The sequence below is a fragment of the Otolemur garnettii genome, unplaced genomic scaffold, assembly GCF_000181295.1.
Source record: "Otolemur garnettii isolate 467f Iridium unplaced genomic scaffold, OtoGar3 scaffold00122, whole genome shotgun sequence".
NCBI classification, from domain to species: domain Eukaryota; kingdom Metazoa; phylum Chordata; class Mammalia; order Primates; family Galagidae; genus Otolemur; species Otolemur garnettii.
Window position 1 is genome coordinate 262,044 of NW_003852517.1, and position 9,789 is coordinate 271,832.

The window sequence follows — 9,789 nt, forward strand, 5'->3', positions numbered from 1 at the left end:
CTTGGGTCTTATTTGGCACAGTGCAGGTGACTCCATCTGTGCTGGGAAATTCAGAACCTTCTTTCTACTCCAACTGCCAATAATATTTTGGATTTTCCTTTCAGTGGGAAATTGTTAAAGCCCCATGTACTGGAATTTAAAACTTAATAAGTGTAGACAAAGAGTGTGATTTTTGAATAATTTAAATTTCTATCTTATTAAAAATAAAATTTTAAATAGAGAGAGGAAAGGAAAGATACACTCAACCCACCTACAAGATAATGAGAGGAACAAAGGGAACTGTTGGTTACTTTTCCTCAAAAATTAACCTGCTGACATAAAATCACCTTTATGAAAAATATATAGAGGACCCTTCAGTCATCTTTACTTTCCATTTTGTGAGTTATTCAGATTTGAAGGACTGATGAATACATCCCACATTAGGAGCCAAAGGTGAGATGGGTGTTGGAGTCTGGCAGGTGGTTGTCAATGATCAGTTTATTACTGATGGACATGTTGAAGTGTGTGTCTTTGGGATGGTTAGCCAAGTGGGGCTGGCAAGAGTTGCCTCTAGTCATAGTCACTGGCAGGTTAAATACCCCCCTTCCCCACCACTTCACCCCACAAAATGATTTGGTCCTGAAAAATGTACTGCTTCGTCCTTCCTAGAAGCATTATATAAGTTTTTTTCAGGCAGACTTATCTTTCTCCCAAACTCACCTTTCAGAAATATCATTTATTCTTTAAAAGGCAGGAGACAAGGACTAACATCTATTGGCCCAGTCATTTTGTCTGCTTACCTTTTCAGATATCTCTTCCAAGGTGGATGCTTTTTGGCAGGTGTTATATGTATTACAAAAATTTATACACTTGCACCCATTCCCATGAGTCCAACCACATTCCTATGCCCCACATTTCCTTGTCATCAACCTTCTAATTCTTTTCTCTAAAAACCACTCATAGTTAACTAGGCCATTAACTCCAGTTCAGGAATCCACCTACATTCTCTCCTCTGACAACTTTCTTTTGAAAGTAGAAAGGACAGGTGAACCATTTGCTACTTCATCCAGTGTGAAAATATTCCCCTCACTACTCTTTTTCAAGGCCATTTTCAAATATTACTATAAGGCCATCACCATCCATTTTTAGATTACACCCAATTAAAGACCCAATACATCTTCACACTTAGCAGGAGCTTCCTATTTCAACTCAGGGCTCTCTTTGTAAATAGCAAGGGAGGACATGTGGGGCTGCCATGATGAAAAGGCAAAGTGAGCCACTGTGCTACCCAGCCATGCAGCTTACTTGTGCCCTCTGTCTCGTCTTGCTTGAGCATGGTGGCTATTCACCATCTCCACTACTCCAGGCAGGTCACCCTCCCTTAGTTCTCTCTCTGACTTTTCTACTTGCTGTGATAGATAATGTAGTCCCACACTTCTATCCTTTAAGCTCAGCCTCCACCACTTTGGAATTGGATTAACAAACACACTCTGCAACTGTGTCCCACTGTCAACAGTGACCTGAAGAGGAGAGCCACAGAAGAACAACTTGGAGATGCTGGTTCCCTCTCATCAGCCCACTCCTTATAACTGTGGCACATGAGGTGTTTCGGGGCTTCTTGTGAAATATAATCCTGGAGGGCTTTCTGACCTAATGTAGTATAATCAAACCAATAGATCCACTTTCCTCAATCATTTTTTTCCTTCCTCTTCAGTGTGCTAAAGAAACTAAGGCGTTTCTGTCTTCTCAGTATGAGCCATGCTATTACCAGTATTTTAAGAGCCACCCTAGTAATATGTCATCCAGCCCCCTGGGGTTCTTTTTTGGGTTATTAAATGCCATGTTCCAATATAACCATTCTTCAAATCAATAAATCTTTACTTGTCCAATTTTGTGTTCTAGATCCTTGATCAAAATCAAATCCTTGAGGTTTCGCCATGGCTTTAATGGGAACACGACAGCTAATTCTTACAGCTTCTTCAAGATACAGTCACTTTTCTTTATTATTAGACTCTGTATATTTCCGATTATGTTGTAACTATTCATAGACATTGGCCTGATTACCACAGAAATGAATGAGGTAGTTCCTGTACCAAAAATATAATGCCTTAGAGTTTCTATTATGTCTTCTCACATTCTAGCTGGTCCTATGGATCAGTAACTCTTTTCTGCAAGTCTTGAGCATTTGGAGAGGGCCTGTGGAGCCATAAACCTAAGTGCAGATGCCACGATACCCTCATACCTGCTGCTGTGATCTCAGGGTTTGTTGCTTCAAAAACTCATGAAATGAGTGAAATGTAATTGCCATTATAACAATATTAAGAAGCTGGGCCCTTAAGAGGTGATCAGAGCATAAGGACTGTGCCCTCATAAATAAACTAATGCCATGAATTTGGGAGTAAGTTTGTTATGAAATGGTGAGTCTCATCCCCTCTTCTCTCTCTTACCGCTTATTTTGGTGTCCTTCTCTGCCCCACTCAAGATACTATCTTGGAAGTGAAGATGAGGCCCCTGTCAGACATCTAACCTGCCAGGGCCTTGTTCTTGGACTTCAAGCCTCCAAAACTGTGGGAAATAAGTTTTTGTTTTTGTTTTTTTGAGACAGAGGCTCACTATGTCACCCTCGGTAGAGTTCTGTGGTGTCATAACTCACAGCAACCTCAAACTCTTGGGGTTAAGTGATTCTCTTGCCTCAACCTTCCAAAGGAAATAAGTTTTGTTCCTTTTAATTACTCTGTTTCAGGTGTTCTACTGTAACAACACAAAATGGACTGAGACATCCATCTTGACATAATAGTCCTGACTTCACTAAGCGAACTTCACATGGTCTCTGAAGTTCTAAGACCCCCCCCCCACCAACTACCACTTCCATGTCTCTCCTCAACTCCATTCTGTACCTTCACTTCAGGAAATAAGGGACATTTTGTAAAGGAAAGAAGCCCTCTTCCCACACATGTAGCCTTTGATTCTTGTTAATGGCCCTGTTTCCCTTTGTCCTTCTGCCTGACATCAATACTACCTAATAATAAATAGCCAATTCCACTGTCTTTGCAGACATTACTTTCCTAGTGTCTCTCAGTGCCTGAATCATCTCACTGGCAAGAGTGTTTTCCTCTGCTGAAGCACTGTTTCTGTTGTGAAATCTCCAGCAATGGACTTTTTGTGTAAGGGACTAGCCATGCCCTACTGTGCACTCAAGACAAGGTTCCCCTTGCCAGCAGGATAGTGAGTGACATCTGGCCGCCTATTATCTTCCACCACCCTCAGTACTACCTGTCAGTCCAGGTCCTCCTAGAAACAGACACCAAAACTGGATTTATATGTTCAAGCAATTTTCTGGGGGAGATGCCTATGAATGATGAAGCAGGAAAAAAAAAAGAACAGACAAAGAAAGCATTCTAATTATGATGTATGAATGACCCCTGAGAAAGAGGGAGGGAAGAAGGGATGTCATTGAAATCTCACTGCCTTTCACTGGACCAGGCCTGTGGAGAATCTTTTTATTTTCTCTTTAGAGACAAAGAGTGCTCATTGATAGGTTCTCAAGGAATAATATTGACTTGGCTCTAGTAGTTTTCACCATGCTCCATAATTTTTGGAAACAGCCTACAGCATGAGTAGCATGGTGAAATGTCTTGGTGTTAAGAGCAAGTCAATTCAAAGGTCTGACGGGCAGGGATTTCCCAACAGCCAGTGCATCCCCAAATGCCTCACATTAATCATGGAGGTAGCGCTTTTTAAAATTGCACCATAAAGTCATTCTCAGAATTAAAATAAGGCTGTAAAATATTATATTGATAACGGATAGATAGGAGAGACAGTTCAACACAAAGGAAGAACATCAGACTAGAGAGAATTCAGAACTTTGGTTTTTATCAGTGGGCTGAGTCACTCAGTTCATCTGAAGCTTGAAGTCTATCAATAAGTTAAGGAAGAAAATGAGACTGAAAATCTCTTATTTAAATCTATGGGACTAGTCTTTAAGAAAAAAAATTAAGTAAGGGGAAAATAAATTTTAATGATTTATCTATGTCTTATATATATTATTTTAGTGTTAATAAAAGATACAACTGGCAGCACCTGTAGCTCAAAGGAGTAGGGCACTGGCCCCATATGCAGGAGGTGGTGGGTTCAAACCAAGCCCTGGCCGGAAAAAAAAAAAAAAAAGAGAGAGAGAGATAAAACCACTTACAATCTTTTGAACTAGTGACCACATGATTGAGTTGATCTGCTAGTTGAAATTCAGCCTATCTTTTTGAGTGCAGAATCTATATAGATTAATTATTATAACTAAACATTTTCATTGTAAGTTGACAAATCATAGCTGTATATATCTAAGGGCTACAAGTTGATGTTATGATTTATCAACACACCAAGAGATAATTAAATCAAGCCAATTAGAATATTTATAACATCAACTATTTATTATTTTTTGGGGGGGTGAGAACATTTGAAATTTATTTTCTCAGCAATTTTGAAATGTACAATACTATATTATTAACGATGTCCCCTATGCTGTGCAAAAAGATCTCGAAAAAAAGTCTTAAAAATGTACTCTTCCTGTCTGAGATTTTGTGTCCTTTGAATCTCATCTCCCCCATTCCCCCACTCCTGAGCCTTTGTAGCTGACATTCTGCTCCCTGCTGCTAGGAGCTGGATTGTTTTAGATTCTATATCCACGTGAGAAAATGTGGTATTTGCTTTTCTTTGCCTGATTTATTTCACTTAGCATAAAAGTTCTTCAATTCCATCCATGTTATCACAAATGACAACTTTCTTTTTAAGGCTTAAATGCATTCCATTGTGTATATACCACATTTTCTTTATCCATTCACCTGTTGATTGGTAACGTAGGTTGATTTCATAACTTAGCTATTTTGAATGGGGCTACAAGGAACATGGAACTTCAGATATCTACTCAACGTATTGATTTCAAATCTTTTCCATTTTTTCACCAATCTTTTACTGTTATTTTTCTATAGCTAACTTAATAATAGTGTTGTCAGTAAATAGTGTTTACTGAAACTGCCCTAAGCATTCAAGGGTTTTCATGGAAACGAGTCCTGTTTTTCATTTCTAGTCACATTTTATCACATATATAATTCTAAAAAAAGATCAAGACTTTGCATCTTTGTATTTACTGGATGGATTTGGAGGACATTCTCTTAAGCAAAATAGCTCAGGAATGGAAAAGCAAGCATCCCATGTACTTAATACTATGGCGAAGCTAATATACCAACAACTACAAGCCCACAGGAGAGAAAAAGACAGTAATTTAAGATGGGAGAAAGGGGAGCCAAGGGGATTGGTAAGTCCCCACCTAATGGGTATAATGTTAGGGAATATGGCACACCTCCTGGATGAAGGCCTCCACCTTACCTGGACTTCACCTTAGAAGTGCAAACAATGTAACCTAGTAGCAAGTACCCTCAGGTTAATCCAAAATAAAAAGAAATAAACAAATAAATACAATGAGGAATGGGTCCCTTCAAAGTTACCAACAGACTAAAAAAAATTCTTAATTAAACATGTTCAAGACCAATTTTTGGTAAAATGCAACTGCAGTAATTGAGCATGAGTGCGTCGGTGTTGTGAAACCTAGAGTATAAGCTGATAGAACTTACTGTACAGTTATATATAGACAGGAAATACAGGCATGATTACATAAAGTAGGTTATATGAAGATGGATTAAGAATGACTACATTCTTTTGGAAGTTATAAAAGCACTAATCTGTTTTGAATTAAGTAATAAACTAATAGCCAACAGGTATCAATCACCTGATTAGTTTTTAAAATTTTATACTCTGTGTATCTTTCTCTATATTTTGATTGCCTTTTGTCTCCTCTCTGCCAAGATACAGTTTCTACAAAACTCCATTTTCGAATCATTTCCTTACACAAATCCTTATATTCATGATGAGTTCACAGGTTCGCTTTGCAAAAAGACACTCATACCTATGTCTCTTTTCTTTCTCTCACCAGTGACTTTTTCGGCTCTAATATTAATTTCTATTTTCTTTTCCTCATATACCAATTCTATCTGACAAATTATTAGCCTCAATGATCTAAAATAGCCCCACCATCAATACTGACTCACATTAGCTATCTGTACAGTGTCCTAGATTCGTATCTGTAATTCAATTGAGTTCCTTGAGCAAGTTTTCTAAATGAGTCGAGGACCATTAGCAGTTTATAAATTTATGTTGCTAGATTAGGAATCACTTTGAATTCTTCTGGCCAAAAGTGGATTTGTCTCTGTAAGATGAGGCTTGTGCTGCCTGCCCATTATCTTATTCACAGATTGGAAAAGGAGGTTAGGAAAACTGATCATAAGGAGATACTGCTTCATTTAAGATTATCATTTCCTTTTCTACTTTATATAACTGGGTACATGTTCTCATGTCCTTTTAACTATAAGGTCAGAACTAAGTGCTTAACTAATTATAGAGTTATGTAGCTCACAAGTTTAGTGCAACACTATTTAGTGACTTTTTATCATGTGCTAAATACTATGGGAAAATGAAAAGATCCACAAAATATAGCCCATCTCCTACTGACGCTAGCAATGAATTGGTAATTTTGAGACAAATAAATAATCACATGATAAGGAAAACATACATTAATTTGAACAAATTGTATTGACTATAAAACAAAGTGATATGATTCATGGTATAGTAGTAAATTTATACTGGGGGTTAGGATGCCAATAGTTGGGCTAAAAAGTTACACTGGGGGTTAGGATGCCAATAGTTGGGCTAAGTTTGAATGAATGAAAAGGAGCCACCAAAGGTCTGGGTGAAGGACATTCAAGGCAGAGTGATCAAGAAGTATAAAGCTCCTTAGACAGAAATAAGCTTTTTATATTGATAAATAGAAAGAAGTCCAAGGTTGTTAGAGTACAACATGCTCAGGGATTATGATGTGAGATATCAGAAGGTGGGCATTCTGAGTCCAGGGGGTCTTTTTTAGATTCTACAGAAGAAACCTATAGAGGCTTTCTCTGCACACAGACACACACACACACACGCACATATGCATACGTACATACCTATGCAAGTATATTTGCATATATGTGTATATCTATATATGTGTATGTGTGTGTACAGAGAGAGGTGGATAAATAGATATACACAGTTAATGATAAAATGAAGCATATGGGTCTCATTTGTGGCTGAAGAGATAGGAACCAGTAAAGCAGTATTAAGAATATTTTTCTCTTTTGAGTTTACTCCAGTATGATTATTTTGTGATTTTATCAGTTTATCATTTACTTTTGTAGGATTTAGGATGCCAGACTTTATCTCATAAAATTTTGACATCAAAAGCAAATGAAGAGACTGATATCTGTATATGGCCCATAGATGGCCCATAGACGGATAGTGCTCACCAAGTACTCACCCACATTCTTCTAGCTTTATTTGCAATTATGTTGGGACCATGTGACTATTTCCTGTTGATGGGGTAGGCAGAATAAATAGGAGCTCACACCATTCAGAGCCAGTGGGCCTCCGCCATTTCTCTGTCTGGCAGCCATGTCTTCAGATGACTGTTTCATGGCTCAGGGAATCCTATTTCTAAGTCAAAATGTTTCCACCAGTCTATGTAACATTTGACAAAAAGGAAAAGTAAGCTTTTCTGCTAAGGCTGTAGCTCCTGGTGTTAATTACTTTAACTAATAAAATAGGCTACCTATTTATCCTTCAGCAAGCGTAGGAAAGTAAACCTGAAGATCTCGTTCTGTATCTCAGTTATAAACGCGTGATACATCTCATTTCTCTCACTCAAGCATCACTGTGTGTGAAGACCTGATGATCCTTTATATTTGCTTGACTGTTTAGAATTTTCAAGAAATGTTTGGACATTTTATCTCTGTGTTCCAAACTAAAAAGGGTCAGGATAAAAATCCCTTTTAATCAATAAAGAAACATTAATAACACTAAATACCTGGCTCAATGCACATGGCTACTAAAAGAATAACTTCAGATTTCAGAATTCCTTATTCCACTATCACCACACATATGAATGTATGTAGATTTGTGTGTGTGTATGCTTGTACTTTGGCTATAGAGACAATGAAATTCTGATTCCTTTTTCTTCTGATTTCTAAATCTCTCACCTAAAGTCTCAAAAATTATTGTAATGATTTATATTTTCCAACCCCCCAAATGACAGATTGTCATGGAAAGGATGGAGGCTTGAGAATTGGAAGACCTATGGATGGGGTGTAGCTCTGGAACATGATAATGAAGTGTTCTCATTCTGATCACATGTATGTGGGTCTCAGTGTCTTTGTCTCTGTATAAATAAGGGTAATGGAATAAACAATCCCCCAAAGCCTTATGGCTTGACTGCTATACTTTTAGGTCAAAACCAGTAACTAGCTAATATCTCAGCAGTAGAGAAATTTTCCCAGTGTAAGAGCAGTCAAAGATGATTGTAATACTTAATAAGGTTTAAAAAAAATGCTGTGTTATTATTTAAGAGGTTAGATTGGAAGAATCAGATATATTTTAAATGGAGTTGAGTATTATTTGAAGTCACAGTGTTTTTCAGGAAAACCACTTAAAATTTTTCACTTTTTTGAGCTCTGTTTTTTGGGGTTATTTTCAAGGGCCGTAGGGGAAGTGCAGTGTAAAATCTAGATTTTCATTCCCTTTCATTATCAACTTCCATTCTCATTGGGCAAGTAAATTAGTTCCTGTACTTCTTGGTTTTTTGAAAAGTGACTAGATAATGGTGGCCTACTGCAAAAAATCTTTATAAAATATTCCCGGGGAAAAAATATGAAAGCACATGGTTCCATTCTCTTGGTTCTTAACCTTTTGAATAATAATTATGCAGAGTGTTTCATTGAGAATCTACTCAAGGTTCAGTACTGTTTTTCACTTGGAATATTTAGAAAAATTAATCTTCCTAGTCTATTCTTCTCTGTATTAACTGTCTATCGGTCAAAGGAAGGATTCAGTTCCAAAAATCAGTGACTTTTCATCAGCTTTGTCCCTAGAAAAAGTGATGAGGCAGGCAAAATGGATCGTCCTTTCTCTCCAGTTCCCCTCCTTGACTCTCAGCTCTTCTGATATCTGCTTTTTATATCCCACCAATCTGCTCCCTCCCAGGTCTCCCTACTCACAGTAACCAGGCTCTCTCTAACATACTGTTTCCTCCAATATTCCTATCAACGTGAAAAGGTCTTTTGGGGGCACAGAACTAATAAACATATACCTTCAAATATGTAAATATTTGATCAAACCCAAAGGAAAATATGAGTTAAGTACTATCTGTAAGCAGGTGAAATTTCAGGGTTTTCAACCCAATTGTGAGGGAGTAGTCCTGTTTATTGAATGCATAATGCGTGCCTGACACTGAAGATGGAGTTTTCATATATGTTCTTTGCTTTTATCTGGATAATAACTTCACAGGTAGATTTTAGGTTACATTATGCTGTGTGTGTGTAAAGAGATTGAGAGACAGGGAGGGAAAATTGTGTTTAAAAAAGATTAAGCAACTTACTGAAGGTTACAAAGTCAGTAAGTGGCAAAACTTTGTTCACCTCTCAGTCTGTCTGAAGGCAAAATCCATACTTTTCTACTCAATTGTTATCTGTCTGTTTCTGAATGATATTTTGAAAAGAGCTATAAACCCCAAGACTGGTCCTCTTTAAAGCTCTACAGAAGCATACTTTAAACTTTTATTATTTGCCATGTAACACTTTTTAAATTTTAAAACGTCTTTCCCAGTTTGAACTATATTCCCTCATTCAGTCTGGGTCTCCCAAGCTGAAAATGCTCTGGAAAAAAAAAGAAAGAGAG